This window comes from Camelus ferus, chromosome 14 (assembly GCF_009834535.1).
Source record: "Camelus ferus isolate YT-003-E chromosome 14, BCGSAC_Cfer_1.0, whole genome shotgun sequence".
Lineage (NCBI taxonomy): Eukaryota > Metazoa > Chordata > Mammalia > Artiodactyla > Camelidae > Camelus > Camelus ferus.
The window spans coordinates 53,241,990-53,261,050 of NC_045709.1; the positions used below are offsets into that span (position 1 = coordinate 53,241,990).

The window sequence follows — 19,061 nt, forward strand, 5'->3', positions numbered from 1 at the left end:
CCTAAGGGTGGTAGGGATTAGGGTCTCAGAAACACAGAGAACTGAACAATTTGTCAGGTGGCATTTATAAAGGAAGCAACTGGCACAAAATGACTGTTAAATGTCTAGCTATGAAAGCATAAATGTCATGAGACAGTCAGATTCTTCTCTGGAAACTAGATTTTAATAGGTTTTTGATTGTCACTTTTCTTCTTATTTCTTCATTACTCACACCTTGGAGGGATCTGCTTTCCAAAGGATTTGCTTAAACTTCCCCCTCCAAATCCAATTTGCAAATACACCTGCAACTGAATTTGCAATATGTATAGTCACAGGTGCTCTCCTTTGCATGCAAAAGAGTCCTAGCTCACACGTCTGCCCATGGCAACCGGGCTACACCGCAGAGTCCGGGTGACCGATGCCTGCAGCACAGAACGGGGTAGAAGAATTGACTCCATCAGTCAGCTCCAGGGGCTGCAAGTCCACCTGGCGTAAATTCTGAATTCTAGACAGACTCTCCAACCATCTAAGTGCTGGGCCTGTACTCTGAATAAGCAGGCTGAATTTAGATCTCACTTTTATTGGAGGAAGTCTATCCAGAAAGTACAAATAGTTTCCTGATACTTAGAAAAAAAAATAATTGGGTTTAAAGGACAATGGATTATGGAATCCATATTTTGTTTATTCTATTTCATGACAGAACAAAATTATGAACTCTGAGTCTGTGCACATCTACTCAAGGTTTTGATCAGTCAACAATGTTTTCTGAACGCCTGTTGTGGGACTGTCTTGCATCAGGAGCAGAAAAAAATGAAAGGGAAACACTGACTTGAGTAGAGAGGCCTGAATTATAAAATATCTATTAATAACTAAAGCTGTGTAGCACAGATCAACCTAGCTATTAAAAATGAAAAGCTATATAAAACAACTTAAGATTCCATTGCAATAAGAACATTATATAATCTAGGGCCATCTTTTAAATTTTCTCTGAAGCTATTTGTCTGTTATTTCAATTGTATTGGAAGTTGCCATTAACTAATTAAATTATAGTAATAAGGTAATTTTAAGCATCAGACATCATTCAGAGTAACTTTCCTACTGACTACACCGATTTGATTATTAGTTTTCAATTAAGTTAACAAATTGTAACAATAGATTATAATAGTATGGTATCTTCCCTGGGATCCTTGAAATTTCCTGCAGCACCTCTGATCCATGTGGTTCTTTATTAAAAGGTCAGGATACATTTTCCCCCTTGCTCATCAGTAAACTAACACTCTTTGAATGGTTATCTTCTACTATACATGTCTAAACTATGTTGTGTGAAATGTTTCTAATTGCAGCTCTTTCTATGTTTGAAATACTTTTTCCTTCTCAGGCTCCAATTAATTCCTCTTCCTTTCTCTACATCTCTCTGTCTTCATATCAATCTGGGGCACCTTCAATCTGTTTCTTAATTTTTTGCTTCTATCCACTCCATCCCTGAAACATCTTGAAATCTACGTTCACAGAGTTGCCGTTTGATATCAACAGCCATAAATTACCCTTGGTCCCTAACACCCAACGAAAGCTTTGTAATTACAGGGTTAGGAAGGAGGAGGGAGATGAAGCAAAGCATATTCATATGTCACATCATCCACAGAGGAAAATATTTATGTTTTTAAAGAAACACAAAAGAAAGTTGGCGGTTTAAAAAAAGAGTGGGGCAGAGGAATGTGGGCTGCAGGATTTCAGCATATTCTTACTTTACTCCTAGTATCTGCCTCCATTGTCGGACTTATCAACCTCCATTGTAATATGTATCTGGCTCTCCCACTAGACTGAGAGCCCTTTGAGGGCAGGAACTGTGGTTAGTATCAGATCAGGCTCCAAGGAGATAATCAATAAATATTTGGTGAGTGAGTAAATAAATTCCTTTCTGTTGGAGGGCATTGAAACATTGCTCCTACCCGGACTGCCCTACCCTCTCCGCTCATATACAGTCCTATCTCCTGATTTTCCTGTATGCTCCCCCCCAGGTCTCTCTGCTTCAGCCTTTACTCTCGGGACCCCCTGATGTCTCTGCTAGTGATGCTGGGGACAGGAAGCCTCCGGGAACACCTAGCCCGGGTTGCTCAGCAGAATTAAGTTCACTGCTAATCTTGATGTCATGGCCTGTCCTTTGGATAGCTAAGGTAATCTTAAAAATGTGCATGCCCCACTAAATGACCTTTAAGATTCCTAACAATTCTAGGATTGTAAGATAAAAGAATTCAGGTCTGTTAGTTTTCATGGAAATTCCTGCTTGTAACAGAAATGTCGCAGCGAGTCCCAGCACCACCAGATGCATCCACATGTTCACTTTGAAAATCATTAAAGAAAATGTACACTTTCCATATAAAATTTAAAATGCACAGATTACCCTCAAGAGCACAGTCAGACCCAGACTAGGCTGTGGGTCCTTTGCCTCCCCTAGTCTGCCCTATCCGTTTCCCTTGCCCTTTGGCTTTCCTTGGAAGAGATTTACACCAAGTGTGGCAACGACCTGTCTGAAGGTCAGAATCCTTCGAATTCAGACTCCTGGGCCTCCCGTTGGCCTCAGCCCGCAGCCATCTCAAATTCTGAGTCAGTGAGGCTGGAATGGCATCAGGAATGTAGATGTTTAACTAGCTTTCCTGATCGTGACACTCAGCTAGATATGGGAACCAGGGACCTGGGGCGAGATTCATGAAAAAAGCCAAAACTTAACTTCCTCCAAGGACCCATCACCTGCCAGAAAGCAGGTCTTGAGCACCTAATTTAAGTTTAGGCCATGGAATCAAAGGGGTTTTCAGGGGGGTGGTCAGAAGCAGGTGGGAGAAGATAGGGAGTCGAACTCAGCTGGGAAAAGCCAATGGGCTTTTTTGGTTTAAAGAGTCTAAATGTGATTTGGGGAGACAAAGAGGCTGACAGAGGCGGGCGATCTGGCACTATCAAAGTACACACAGCAGAAAGAGAGGGTTTGCTTGTCTGAATGGAGAGGACCAGAGAGGACTGAAGAACAAAGGAGTAATCACAGCAGAGCCACTAACTTGAACGTGACAACACTGAAAGGCTTTTTTTTTTTTTTTTTTTCAGCAAATGTGTCTTGAGCCAAGTTCTGTTCAAGGTGCCAGGGGTTCAAGGTTCTCCATATATAGTCCCTGCCCTGCAGGATCACAACTCAGTGAAAACTTCTGATATCAGGAATTAGCACACATCAGTTGCAATCCCATTTTACAGAAGGACATGAGAAATGGAGCATATAGGAATTTATTTAAGCTCCGGGATCTTGGGGGGAATTTTGCTAAATGAAAAGTGCAGTTCGTTTCCCACTAATATTTTCCTTGGTCAAAGAGGTAAAGTGACATATTTTCTAGTATAACCCCAGTTCAGGTCTTCATTACCTTTCTCCCACATTTTCATAATAGCCTCCTGGTCTCCCTGACTCTGGTCTTTCCTGTAAGCTTTACATACTAACCCATGATTAATCACCCTTGTTCAAAAACTGTCCCTGGCTCCCCAGTGCAGAACAAAACAAAACAAATAAAAGAACTGAATTACTTAAAGCTGCCATCTAGATTCCCAAAGATCCAGCCTCAACCTTCCTTGCTGATAGAGTCCCGGGATTCGCTCATACAGTCATTCATTCATTTATTCCAGGAGTATTCATTATACTCTGGCTACTTAATGAGGCTTGAGAACACAGAAGTGAAAATAAGACACAGCTTTTGCCTTTAAAAAGGTAAAAAAGGAAACTAAATAACATAATCATCATCATCATAGTAATAATCATTTAATGATCACACACCCAATGCACTAGGTGCTTAAAAAGATGGACCATGTCTGCCTGGAGGAGGGGATGGAGGATAATCTAAGAAGGCTTCAAGGAAGGCAATTTAAGAGCAGAAACCAAAGAATAAAAGTAGAATTTTCCAGATGGACAAGAAAGGCAAAAGAAAAACAGCGTGTGTGAAGACCAGGGCTGTGGGTGGGTTCTCCCAGCTACAAGTTGGGGGTTCAATACTGCAGGCCATAGGATGCAAAAGGGAAAATATAAGGGAGTGTGACTAGGCAGTAGATAGGAGACGTCACAGTCCCTCTAAAGTTGAGACATTTATCATGTGGGTGATGGGGAGACATTGGAGAATTTCATGCAGGGGAACAAAGTAATCAGATTTAGAAAGACCATCCATCTCCCAGGAATGAGGACAAGATATGAGGGACCAAGTCCAAAGAAGGATGAGACAGAGAGCAAGTCAGAGGGAGAACAAAGGCGCAGTGGTTCAAGTTGGAGCTGATGAAGGCTTCCTACATAATTCTAGTCAAACCAAACTCATTTTCGTTCCTCATTTAAAAACCACAATTTCCTGTCCTGCGGTTTGGTCTTATGTCCAGGAATGTTCCCATCCCCCAGCCCTGCTGATTCCACATGTGCAAATTCAGCCCAAATTATCTCTCTCCTACGGGCTGTCCCTAAAACCCCAAAGGGAAGTGTCTCTTCCTATTTGAATCTCTATAGCGATTAATCAGTCTCTCTCTTAAGGCACACCACACTTTTTCCTGGGGTGTACTTCTTGGTACAGAGGCAGTGTCTCTTCTATGACCACAAACTCACAGAGAAGGGAGCAGAACGTAGACATCAGCCAAGCCTGGTATAAAGCTCACATCTATGACTAAATGGTTTATGGTACTTTAGTTACCCCAAGGAGTTTCAGTTTCCTCACCTGGAAAATGGGACAAGTAAGACCTATTCTGCAATATATTTTTGAAGCATAAATGAAATAATCAATATAAGGCCCCTGGCATAGAAGCTGACCCACAGGAGTGCTCAGTAACTGGTAGTTATTAATACTATTAATAGGTTAATCATTTACTTGATCCTCTGTTCATGACTGGTTTATCTTTGACTCCACCACATCATCTCACACAGCGCTTAGTCTGAAGCCAGAATTCATCATGTATTTGATGAATAAATAACAATAGCTAACATTTTAAGCCCTCACTAAGTGCTAGGCACTGTTCTAAGGGTTTCATGTGGATTATCTCTTTGAATCCTCACAATGACCTTATAAGGCAAATACTGTTATCATCTCCATTTTACAGCCGGTAAGGTGTTGCTTAACTTCTCTCAGAGCTCAGCAGCTAACAAAAGGGGAGAATGACTCACAATGCACAAAGAGTTTGTTTTTGTTTTGTCTTGTTCTGTTTTCTGGGAAGGCTTACCCTTTGGTGAGGTGGATATGGCCAATGTCATGTAGTTTGAACGGCTAGAGAGAATCCATGTTTCATGAGCAAGACGGCATCATTATTTGAAATTCACTTCTAGAATCTTCCATTGAGTTATCAGTGTTGAATGGATTCTAAATAGAGCCCTTCTGAATAAGTGGTTCACCTTTCAGTTAGGTGGCTGTTATGGGATAAATTCCGTCCCTCTAAAATTCATATATTGAAGTTCTAACTCCCCGTACCTCAGAATGTTATAGTATTTGGAGACAGGGTCTTTAAAGAGGTAGTTAAGGTTAAATGAAGTCATTAGGGTGACCCTTAATCCAAAATGACCGGTGTCTTTATAAGATTAAGACCCAGATCTACACAGAGAAGGGCAGAACAGAGCAGACACTGATTGAGAGAAAAATTTACAAACCATATATCTGATAAAGGACTTACATCTGGGCTATATGAAGAACTCAACACAATAGTAAGAAAACAACCAATATTTTGTTTCTTCCAAGTTTACTGAGATATAGTTGACGTACAACACTGGAACCAACCAAATAAATTTCAAAAGGTGAGTGGAGAAACAAATTGGGCTCTGTCCATACCAGGGCATACTACTTAGCAATGAAAGGAATGAAATCTTCATACATGTGACATGACTGAATCTCAGGATAATCATATACTATGTATTTAACGTAATTAAAAGAAGCTAGGCAAAAATGGGTACATACAGGACTGGTTTCCTTTATACAAAACTCTTAAAAATGCAAAGCAAATTATACTGTCAGAAAGCAGATCCCTGATTGCCTGGGAAAGGGGAGGGTGGGGAGAGGGAAGAGGAATTAATTTTAAAGTGGCATGAAAAGACTTTGGGGTGATGGGTATGTTCACGATCTTGATTGTGGAGATGGTTTCACAGGTACATATATATATGTCAGCACTTATCAAATCACATGCTTTAAATATGTGCAGTTTATTGTGTGTCACGTATCCCTCAATTGTTCATAGTAAAAGCAAGATCTGTGTGGGGCTTCTTTATTGGTTGGCTCATTCAGAGAACAGTCTGGAATCATTCTTAAAGGAGTTTGTGGTAGAGGAGAGAGAAAGACAGCTTTCTTGCACACAATGCAGTTCATGAAGGCGGGACCAAGACCGTTGGTAAGAGAAGCCGAAGGAATGACACATGTGTGACCATCCACTTGGACATCCTGAGATCCCTTCCTGTGTGTGGAAAATGCGGGAGAGTTGAAGGTCGTGGGCTCTACTCTCAAATAGCAAATTAAAATTAGTATTTAACCTTTCCCTTCTTGACTGTTTATGAAAAGAAACATTTATTTAATGTTCTTGGAAAGCTTTAAAGCAGTGTAATTAAAGTGTGTAATCCATGTAACTGTCATGGACCTGTGAAGCTATCGAAAAATAGGGAGAATAAACCCTCAGAAATTTATATGACAATTGCACAGAGTTATTTTACATCTATCACATCTAATATTAAGAAGTTTGGGCTGGTACTTGGTATACTATCATTTTATTTTTCTATTAATTATTTAATATTTTCTTGAAAATGGTTTTTTATTAATATTTCATTTCTTTTATTTTTATCACATTTTTTTAAAGTCCACAATGGGCTGGGAATTTTAAAAACTGTCCTGCATGACACATACTTTGAGAAGCGTTGGTCTCAAATCAGTCTTCTCTTTCCTGCTTCAAGAGAGTCTCACACCCAAAATGTACGCATGTGGAGAAAAAGATTTAAAAACCCTTTTGTGGCACTATGTTAATTACATCATGAAAAATGTTTAGTGACATGGGAAAATTATCATGACTTATTTAGAAAACAAAGCAGATTACAGAAGAGAATGGAGAGTATAAAGTATAACCCTTGAGTCTGCAAAATGGATTTACAAATGGCAGGACGTGGCCAATGGTTACCTCTGATTGACGCCTGGCATTGAGGACCAGGCTACATCTGAAGAATAAATGGTGGAACTACTGGAATCTTTACTGCCTTCTTTCAGCTTAACCATATTTCTACAATAAAGATGTAATATTTTATCATATAAAATTTAATGAATAATATTACCTTTTTGGGGCAAAGGTTATAGGCTTATTGTAAGAAAGAATTAAGACTGTTTTGTTCTTTGCCTGCATTGTTCCATTTAGTTTAGGTTGTAAGATAATAATTAACTTTTCTATAAAGGAAAGAAAGAAAATCTGTTTAAAAGTCAAGTTTAAGTTGTTTTAAATCAATGGAATATTTTTATATTTTTTTTACAAATAAAATAACTGAACAATTTGCATCTGCACTTCGGCTCCTGGATCATAAATGGTGTTCATACACAGGGAAATTCTAAATAATTAAGCAGTGTTGAATAATGAAAACAATAGAGAGAGGGGCTATACTTATGTGTGACAATGCCATCAATCCAATTTCCATAATAACTAAACATTTCACTGTGAGCTGTGTGCAAATGATTGGAACATAACATTTATGTCTGAAATAAAACTCTCCAATTGTTTCTTTCTGTTAAAAAAAAAAAAATAAGGCTGGGGAAAGAAAACATCTAATTTTAATGTAACACTAAATCCAAAGGCAGTACAGCTGTTTGGTTTTGGTTGTTTAGCTCAGCTGTTTTATTCCGAGAAGAGCACAGCTGCCTTTTGATGTTGTCTGCTATTCAAAACTGTTCTTGAGGGGAGTTAAGTGTGTGCGGAGCGCTCCCAGCCCGCCGGTGGGTTCAGTTTCCGCTCTTGCTACAGTCCCATTTCTTGGTGTCACTGTTCACATTGCAAAATCGGCTAATGCAAGTTCCTTCCCTTGTACCTTGGCTTTCCCTCCAGAATTCTGCTGCCTGCAGTGGCACTGTTGGTGGAAGAGTAAATGAGTTTTTTTCTTTTCTTTTTTTTTTTTTTTTGAAGGACCATTTTTAAGAATCTATTCAGATTTAAAATGATCAATCTGCATGATATTAAGAAATTATTAATTTTTAAGGTACAAAGATGGTGTTGTGGTTAGGCTTTAAAAAAAAAGAATATGGGGGTGTGGGTGTAGCTCAGTGGTAGAGCACTCGCTTAGCATGCAGGAGGTCCTGGGTTTTATCCCCAGTACCTCTATTAAAAAAAAAAAAAGAACAAAGTGATGCTACTGCAACAGTTACAAATGAAATGATACAAAGTCTGAGATTTGCTTTAAAATAATCAGAGATCTATCCCCCCAAGGGGAGAGAAGACAGGGGAAAAGGTAGGAGTGCAGGTAAGTTAAGGTTGGCTGTGAGTTGATAATTGTAAAAGCTGGATGGTACTCATTATACTGCCCTCTCTCTTTTATATTTGTTTGCAAATCTCCATCATAAAAAGGTTTTAAATATGCTAAATTAAAATGACATAAATGCTTACCTGCATGTTGTTTTAATTTACCATATTTAAATTAAATGACCCTTCATTTCCACATCTAGAGATCTTTCCTACAGGAACACTCACCCACACACACACATTTATGTAGAAAGATGTTTTCTTTAACGTTGTTTGGAATAATAACTGGAAACCATATTCCTGTTTCACACTGGGGGAGTAGTTAAAATTATCTGTAATTCATTCAACTGTCCATTATTTTATGACCTCCTCCTCCCACTTAGAGGTAGTTAATGTAAGGTAATGTTAAGTCCCCTGAGTGACATTCAAGGAGGAAATCCCGCACTGAATGGAAGTCTGGCAGCTCGGTGAGTGATCTGCCGCTCAGCACGATGCCAAGCCCCTGAAAGGGGAGCCAATTATCTACTTGGAGATCTTCGGGAGAACTATGCCAACAATCCGGATGACTCAGAGCAGGAGAGTGCTGACAAACCCAGGACAATGACACCACTTCCTGCCTCGGGAAGCCTCCTGTCGGGGGAGGAGAGGCCTGCGGCAGGCAGGTAGACAAGATCAAAGGCCTGGGAACATCCTCACTCCCCTTTTCTCTTGTCTTCCCTCTAGGGATAATCTCAAGGAGGGTCCTTGTCATTCTGTTTCTACAGTGACTTGTATTACTGGGCTTGGAAAGTTTTTTCAAGTCAGTGGACAGACCTTTCCCTAAAGGTGCATCCAGGCCCTGGGGTCTGTTCAAACCCCCCGCAGCTCTGATCCTCCACTGCCCCTCCTCCAGGCACGGCAGAATCTGTGCTCCTCTCTAAGCAGATTAATCCACTTCCTTCATCTTATCAGGACTCACCTGCTCCTCCTGGCAGGCCCAGGCAGGCCACGCCCTGGAACCCACTCCCGTCCCCAAGGGAGACCTCTAGGTGAGCTGACCTTACCTTCCTGCCCAGTGTCCCTAATTCCTTGACTCTGACGGGCTATCCCAGACTTAAAGTGAGTCTCCTGACTCTTGAGACAGGTGTGTTCTTTCGGAAAGAGTCAAGGAGTTGAAGTCAGATGGCGGCCTAGTTCTGGGGGTCGGTATAGCTCAGTGGTGGAGCACATGCTTAGCATGCACGAGATCCTAGGTTCAATCCCCAGCACCTCCAATTTAAAAACAAAAAACAAAAACAAAACAAAACAAAAAACCCACCTAGCTCTGCCTCTGCCTAGCTGTTTTCCTATGAGGAAAAAACAAGTCGCTTACCCTTCCTGAGCATTATTTTCCTCAACCATAAAATTAGTGTAATAAGTCCCTTATACGATTATAGGGAGGCAGGTCATGTGCATAAAAAAAAACCTGGGACAGTGTCCTGGCACATGGCATAAGTTGGTTACGCCTGACAAGCTGCCTGGTTTTCAACCTACTCTTCGCTGTGACCACCAAACTTGGAAGATGAGGCCTAGTCACCCAACCCAGGATTCCTCTGAACCACACCTTTCCAGAAACTGGCCTTTCCCTGTTTCAACAATCCCCCGTTTTCCTGGTCACTGCCCTTCTCTTCGATTCCCTCTTGCCTATAATCAGGGCACAATGGCTGCACCTCATAAAGAACTTACTGAGATGTAGTTAGGGAACACAGACTGCTGATTCTCCAAATAGGAAGGTGACAATCACTTTCCTCTTGTCAGTCCTCCATCCAGGGGAACCTGGGACAAAGATGCTGGGTGCCCGAGTGTTCCAGCTCATTCTCGGTTCAGCTCCCGCTGGTCGCTGACCCACATATGTCCACCCAGGGAATAAGCCGGTGGCCAAGGTCTAGCTGTCACTGGACCAGGATCAGATTACTAATAATGGCTGTCTGCAATGCACCCCAGAACAATGGGTGGATCCTTGCGCTGTGTTACTAAAGGAGTCATCCAGGTAGGTTTTTCCCAAAATAAGGAACAACCAGCTCCAAAAATGAACTTAGAACTTTAACTCAAGAAAACAAGGTCTGCTTGGAGCATGTTAGTCCATTAACATTTGATGTAACAGTTGATATGGTAGGATTTAGGTCCAGTATTTTACTATTTGTTTTTGTTTGTCCTCACTGGGGTTTTTTTGTTGTTGTTCCTCTCTTCCTACTTTCCTGCCTTCTTTTTAATCATTTGAAAAAAAATTTTTTAGAGTTTGATTTTATCTATTGGCTTTTCGTTATAGTTCTTTGTATTTTCTTACTGGGTTACTCTACAGATTATGTCTGTAACTCTTCACGGTCTAGAGTTAATATTGTACCACTTCATGTAAAATGCAGAAACCTTGCAACCATATAAGTCCCTTGCCACCTCCTTGATTTTTGGTATAGATGTCAAATGTAAGTCCCAAAGGACCATGTGATCCTTTTTGCTTTAAACACTTACAAAATTAAAAGAAATTAGCAGGAAAAAAAATAGCATTGGTAAGATAGCTCTGATTTTCTTTTTCGTTATTTTTCTTTTTGTCTCTTTGGTTTTTTTTCTTTTCCCCTTCCAGTTTTATTGATTTATAATTGACATACAGCACTGCACAAGTTTAAGGGGTATACAGCATAATGCTCTGACTCGTACACATCATGAAATGATGACCACAGTAAGTTTAGTGAGCACGCATCATCTCATACAGCCACATTAAAGAAATAGAAAAAATATTTTTCCTTGTGATAAAACTCAAGATTTACTCTCTTAACAGCTTTCATATATAATGTACAGCAGTGTGAATTATATTAATGATGTTATATGACATCCCTAGTACTTATTTAGCTTATAATTGGAATTTGTCTCTTTTGACTACTTCCATCCAATTTCCTCTTCCTCCTCCCAATAGCTCTAACTTTTTGGGGGAGGGGGGGATTAGGTTTATTTATTTATCTATTTATGTACATGCATGCTAAGCACACGTTCTACCACTGAGCTACACCCTTCCCTCTAATTTTCTTAATGGAAAATCTTCTTAGTAAATTGCCTGAAAAATTTAAGCATTTTGTATCTAATATATCACAATATTCAGCTCCTTCTTATTATCCCCAAATAACTGGCTTTTATTTTTGATACTCAGTTTTTTAGACATAGTTTATCTGATGCCATTCCAGGATTATAAGCAGTTTAAACAAAACAAAACAAAACATTAAACAAAATCTCTCCACCTGTTTCACTTTTGGCCCAAACCTTAGCATTGCCAGTAATTTAATAACGATCACATTGTCAAGGCCAGAAACTTAACGTATCTTTCAACAAATAAATACCTCACATTCTGATAAGTAAGACTTACAGGGGGCGGGGGGAACATCTTTGAAGTTCTGTTGGCCCTTTCTGTTTGTTAATAATCAGCTCATTAGGTGGGCATTTTTATAATGACCAAGACAGCATTGAATACACCCAGAGTATATCTCCAAGACTGCTGTAGCCATAAACATAGTCAACTAAAATTTCTATTTATATTTCTGTACAAATGATGAACTCTTGTGTGGAGCTAAGGATCCCAAGCCCTGACTACAGTAAGTGTAATTTGGTCCTGGTTCTCCACCACCTCCTATAAACCTTATGAAGGATGAAACAGGGAAAGTCGCTGTGGAACTCCTGTCTAATTCACCTGGAGTAGCCTAAGTGGGAGTGAATTCGAAACCCAGAAGAAATTAAAATTCAAAAAGGAATCCGCAACATTTTTGCCACAACTTAACATTTGCAAAATTTTCTGTGTTTGACAGAAAATGACTACAAGTATTTTAGGCTTTTTGTTTGTTTCATATATATATATTTTTTAGAGTGATAAAGAGATGTGTTTATTAGATTTTGCCATAAGGAGGTCTATGTTTTTCTTTCTTTTTTCTTTTTTTAAAAATTTATTTTTATTGAAATATAGTTGATTTACAATGTTGTGTTAATTTCAGGCGCACAGCAAAGTGATTCAGCTTTACATCCACACATACATCTGTCTTTTTCAGATTATTTTCCATTATAGGTTATTACAAAATATTGAATATACTGTGCTATACAGTGGGTCCTTGTTGTTTATCTGTTTTATATACAGTAGTGTGTATCTGTTAATCCCAAACTCCTAATTTATCCCTTCCCTGTTTTGTAGCCTTTCTTTCTTTTTGTTTTTTTGTTTTTTTGTTTTTTTTTTTGGAAGGGGGAGGTAATTAAGAGTATTTATTCATTTATTTTTAGAGGAGGTACTGGGGATTGAACCCAGGATCTCATGCACAAGACCTCATGCATAGGACCTCGGGGATGCTAAGCATGCACTCCACCACTTGAGATATACCCTCCCCCTTTGTATTATTTTTAAGAAAGGGAGGAGGAAAACTTTCTCTGGAGAAATCAAACAGTTATAATCTTCTGGCAAAGAAATGCACATGGATGCTAGACCTTGTCTTCAAACAAGTATTCTAAGGTTAGGACTAGATGGCCCTGTCCCCTTGACTCCCTACAGCCTTAGAAAACCAAACAAAGACAGATTATTCCCCACAATAATTTAGAATATTAATTAATCATGGTTTTAATTTTATGGAAGTCATTTCTTTACTTTAAACCTTAAGATACATTTTTAAGGTAATTTTTTAAAATATAGATCGCTCACATGTGGAATCTAAAAAACAAAAACAAAAACAAACAAACAAAAAACAAAGTGTAAATACAGGACAGAAATAGACTCATAGACATAGAATACAGACTTGTGGTTGCCAGGGGGGCGGAGGGTGGGAAGGGATAGACTGGGATTTCAAAACTGTAGAATAGATAAACAAGATTATACTGTATAGCACAGGGAAATATACACAAAGTCTTACAGTAGCTCACAGAGAAAAAAATGTGACAATGAGTGTGTATATGTCCATGTATGACTGAAAAATTGTGCTCTACACTGGAATTTGACACAACATTGTAAAATGATTATAAATCAATAAAAAATGTTTTAAAAAAAAGAAGTTGTGGTATATTTATACAATGGAATACTACTCAGCCATAAAAAAATAATAAAATAATGCCATGTGCAGCAACATGAAAAAAAAAATATATATATAGTTGAGCATACTTTTCTTTAAAGACAAAGTTCCATACCCCTTCAGCCACAGAGAAAATGAGCAGTCCTTATCACCATGCTTTCCTTTAGGTGTCTCTGTATGTAGACACAGAACACAATCCTAAGCTAACTCACAGTGGCACAGTGATGAAAAATCACTGATTTTTTTTCAAAGAGCTGTGCCTCCTTGGATAAAATTTTCCATGTAAATATAAAATCTTATTTTCTCACTCATTTTAGGGTCAAAGAGGAGTAACAATCACTTTATAATTTTTTATCTTAATATCTTTCAAGCACATAAGAAATTAATGTACTTAGCAAGGCAAGTTCATTTAAATCTCAAAGATTTAAAAGGTGGCTTTGAATCCTATTATGCAGTAATAGGATTTTTCAAGAGAGTTGCTAATGTAACACAGAACAATAGCTTTTCAATAATTTCTGGTGAGAATTCATGACCACCATTACTTTTTACTCATCCTAATTTAAGTCACCCTAATTTTCTTGGTCTAACACACCAAAAATTTCTTCCATATTTATGAGCTATTTTTATAGATTCTTTTATTTGGCCAGCACATCTTTATTGAGCATTGACTTTGTGCCAATCCCAGTGTGGAAAGTTCAGAAACAGAAAAAAATGATTTTCCCTGTGTCTTTTTTTCCCCAAGATAACAATATCTTTTTGTACATCTCTGTACAAACCATAGACTCCAATATTAGCACCTCAATGCAAACTGCTTTCAACCATTGTGTACAATAAAGAACCTCCAAATATTATACTTAATTCCTTCTAAACCTACACTTCTTCAGTTTTCTTTTGTCTTTTATGCTAATTTTCACATGAGAAATGGAGCCTCCTCTCATACAAACTACAGAGTCAACCATTCAAAATTATCCAGCAGTTTCCAAAGGAACCATGGGGTACACATTTCTTACTTTCTCATGAGTTGATTGTCCTCCTTACCTCTTCTTCCTCCTTCTGTTCCTGTTAATTTTTATCAAAATTATGCATGCATATTGTTTAAAAAGTTAAATACTTCTACAGTGCTTTTTTAAATGAAAAATCCATAAATCCAAACTTCCACCAATGGCATTTTTCACAGAACTGGAACAAAAATTTTTTTAATTTGTATGGAAACACAAAAGACCTCAAATAGCCAAAACAATCTTAAGAAAGAAGAATGGAGCTGGAGAAATCATGCTCCCTGACTTCAGAATATACTACAAAGCTACAGGAATCAAAACATATGGTACTGCCAGAAAAACAGACTCATAGATCAATGGAACAGGATAGAAAGGCCAGAAATAACGCCACATACTTATGGTCAATTAATCTATGACAAAGGAGGCAGGAATACACAGTGGAGAAAAGACAGTAAGTGGTGTTGGGAAAACTGGACAATTACATGTCAAAGAATGAAGTAAGAACATTCTCTAATGCCATATATAGAAATAAACTTAAAATGGGTTAAAGACCTAAATGTAAGATCAGATTCTAGAAAACTCCTAGAGGAAAACATAAGCAGAACATTCTTTGACATAAATCGCAGCAATATTTTTTTGGATCCATCTCCTAAAGTAATGGAAATAAAAATAAACAAATGGGACCTAATTAAACTTAAAAGCTTTTGCACAGCAAAGGAAACCATAAACAAAATGAAAAGACAACCTACAGAATGGAAGAAAATATTTGCAATCAATGCAACCAACAAGGGATTAATTTTCAAAATATACAAGCAGCTCACACAGCTCAATATCAAAACAAAAAAACCCAATCAAAAAATGGGCAGAAGATCTAAATATACATTTCTCCAGAGAAGGCATACAGATGGCCAACAGACACATGAAAAGATGCTCAACATCACTCATTATTAGAAAAATGCAAGTCAAAACTACAATGAGGTACCACCTCACACCAGTCAGAATGGCCATCATGAAAAAGTCTACAAATAATAAGTGGTGGACAGGGTGTGGAGAAAAAGGGATGCTCCTGCACTGTCGGTGGGAACGCAAATTGGTGCAGCCACTATGGAGAACAGTACGGAAGTTCCTTAAAAAACTAAAAATAGAGTTACCATATGATCTAGCAATCCTACTCCCAGGCGAACATCTGGAGAAAACTCTAATTCAAAAAGATACGTGCACACCAGTGTTCATAACAGCACTTTTTACAACAGCCCAGACATGGATGCAACCTAAAAGTCCATTGACAGATGAATGGATAAAGAAAAGAGATATACATAAGTGTGTGTGTGTGTGTGTGTGTGTGTGTGTGTGTGTATTCCTTTCCATATATTTTTTCATTATAGGCCATTACAAGGTAGTGAATATAGTTCCCTGTGCTATGGAGTAGGACCTTGTTGTTTATTTTATATATAAAAGTTGGTATCTAACAAACCTGGAACTCCCAATTCATCCCTCCCCCTCCCCCTTCCCCTCCGGTAACCATAAGTTTGTTTCTATGTCTGTGAGTCTGGTTCTGTTTTGTAAATCTGAATTATTTTCTTCATTTCTCTCCCTACCCCCATTTTTTTCTCTTCTTTCTGGAACTTGTATTTAGATGGTAGACCTCTACTTATCTTTTGCACTTTACCTTCGATTCTTTCATTTCTGCTCTCACATCTGTAATTTTAATTTTTTGTTCTCTGCATGTTTAGAGCATCCTGTTTGTTTCATAGTTGTAGTTTCTTTCTTATATCTCTAAGTCTATAGTAATAGTTTGTTTGTTTTTTTAACCTACCTTACATAATTGTTTTCCTCCAAGTTGCTCTTCTCTGTTTTATCTCTTTCATGGTAAATGGCTTCCTCAAATATCTGGTAATTCTTGGTTGTTGATTAACATTTAAAAGTGAGGGCCCAAAGACTGGAAGCTCTGGGTGTATGTGTGCGGCTAACCATCTGCGGGTTTCTCTGTGGGTAATCTAGCTAGGCCATATTATTGCAGAACTTGGGATTTTCAGTACATTTAGATCTTTTGTGGGGGGAGGTACTGGTCCATTCTGAAGATATTTCCATCCTCCTGCCTGAAAGGTAAAGGCTTGGCTCCAGCGTTCCGGGAACCAGATGAGGAGGAGAGGAAGAATGGGCTCCAGCCACCAATATGCACATTTATCCAACTCTCCCGTTTTCTGTTTCCCCCTCTTAACTGGGCCTGTAGTCTACTAACTTAGAGACAGGCCCTCTGTCTTTACCCTCTCCAGAGAATAAGCACATAAACCTCCATTCTTCTGCTGGGGTAGGGACTAGCTGGTTATTCCCAAGTCACAGTGCGTGGGTGTTGGAGTGGGTGGCAGAGGAGACTACGTAATTAACAACTTCTTCGACAAACTGTTAACAATTGGATTTCAGTTCTACTTCTAGAAGTACTTGATGCTACAAATTCCTGAGAGCTTTGGGGATTTTTGTGGGGATTAGAATTAGGTTTGTTCCTAGTTTTCTCCACTGCTACTTTAGGATTTAGCTTTTTCGGTCCTGCCCAGCTGCTTGCCCCTTCTGTCTAGGTTTTCCCAGCTCCCACAACATTGTTGGTATTTCCATCTTCCTTTTCACCGCATCGGTTTATGCCTTGGAGGGAAAAGGACCCTCATGTTAGTGGGGTTTTGAAGGCTACCAAATTAGATGCATGCAATCTACCATTTTTTCCCTAGAAGTCTGTATGAGCATCTTAGTTTCCTATTCAATTCCTTTCACATATATCATCATTTAAATGTCTTTAGTTGCCAAATAACACTCAGCTTTAACATTCATATTCAAGAATATTACCATTTCTATAATCCCAATTGCTTTCATGGGGTGATATGCCCTGAGAGGGACAGATTAAATAAGGAATTGCTGGTTTACAAAGAAAAAGAGAAATTCTGAGTTTTCAGGTAGCCAACTCTTGTAATCACACACAGCTGTCATGCGATTTATTATGCTTTTTTCCTTCATAGCCATGGTTAAAAGAAGTATTAAAGATGGGGTGGGGGTGGGGGGTGCGTGGGGGGGGGTCTCCTATTGATTAGTTTAAGACTGCAGTAAAGAATCTAACCAAAGATGGAATTTGGTTAACTTCAAAGTGGAGACCAGATTTAGTAATGGAGAATAAAGCCCTGCTTTGTTATGTTTCGGCCCACGAGTTAATCCAAAGAGCTCTGGTGGGCTTAGTTGCAGATAGGAAAGGGGATCTAGCTAGATTTTGAAGAACATTTTTATGTAGACAGGCCAAGTCATGCTTATCTAAGGATTCTCTAATTGGATGCTATGAAGTGATGCACTTAACACAAGCTACAATGTAAGAATGAAATAACAAAATGAAGCAAAACAAAAAACAAGGTAATTTGGGTGAGGGATGAAAAGGAGAATAAAAACTAACCAAAGATAGTTAAAACTCAGAGCATTGCTAACTTGAAGTCAGAACACGTAATTGTGTTCCGGCTAATTTGTATCTGGTGTATTACTCAATTTTTGTCTAGATGGGGTAGCTTACTTGAATGCAGATATTCATTTAATGGACATGCTAATGACCGGCAGTTAAATTATTTGCAGCCTTTGAAAGTGTGGTAGGCACAATTGTCTAAACTAATTTTCCCTTGAAAATGCACTAACAATCTGAAAATCCACAAGGCATTACCTGTTTGCTCACGTTATAATCGGAGCTTCAGTCCCACACCTTATAAAGAATCCAGCACCAATGCTGTATCAACGGGGCAACATGAAGAGGAAATTTGGCGAACATCAGATTGATTCTACCAACGTCAGGGCTGAAACCAGTTCACACAGCACCATAAAGTTATTTTTGACATCTGCTTTAGCAATCAATAAAAACAGGAATACTAAGGCAATCTAAGAAGTGGTGTTTCCTCCAAGGCATTGACAGTCCCAGAAAGAAAAACATATGTGATATTAGTCAGAAAATAATTCAAATGCTAGCTAATGTCTCCAAATGCCAAAGAAGTTCCACTGAGTGTGGTGAAGGAAGACTGAGGGTCCGAACGGAGCTTTGGCAGACAAGGATGTGAACATGTAGCTGGCAAGAGAGGCGAAAGAGCAGCCTACAGAAGGGAGAAAAGGAGCGGTAAGAGGGAGAGAGACTAAGAGCAGCCATGCTCTGTAATCTGGAACGAAATGGTATTGAAGAGTTAGGAAGTCGAATACAATTAAGTGCTAGCAATCACATCAAGAGTGGAGGTTTCTACTCAAAAAAACCCCTTAATTTATACAACTGTCAAAGGAATACTGTTCCATCTCTGATGTGTCATTAGACAGACAGAGCTGTCTTTGCTTCAAAAACCTGGTAGCCTCATTTTCTATCTCAATTTCTAGAAATAAACTTAAGCCAAAAAAAATTATGTTTTTCACCCACGAAAGAATGAGGAATTCTGGCTGGGGAATGAACTGTGTGGTATTCGTGAGCTGTTACTTGAATGACAGAAAGGAGTCCCAGAATAAGAGAGGCTGAAGAAATTTTCAAAGCCGAATTGTGTAACTGCAATTTTCTCTTTATCTTCCC

General features: G+C 38.8%; 1 long non-coding RNA gene across 1 annotated transcript; it reads left to right on the forward strand.

Annotated features, from left to right (window-relative positions):
• The first annotated feature begins 570 nt into the window (after positions 1 to 570).
• LOC116668721 lies at positions 571 to 15,759 on the forward strand. The gene is made up of 3 exons (XR_004325961.1): positions 571 to 582; positions 2,953 to 2,957; positions 15,687 to 15,759. It is a non-coding gene; the product is annotated as an uncharacterized LOC116668721 (long non-coding RNA).
• Positions 15,760 to 19,061: the final 3,302 nt, after the last annotated feature.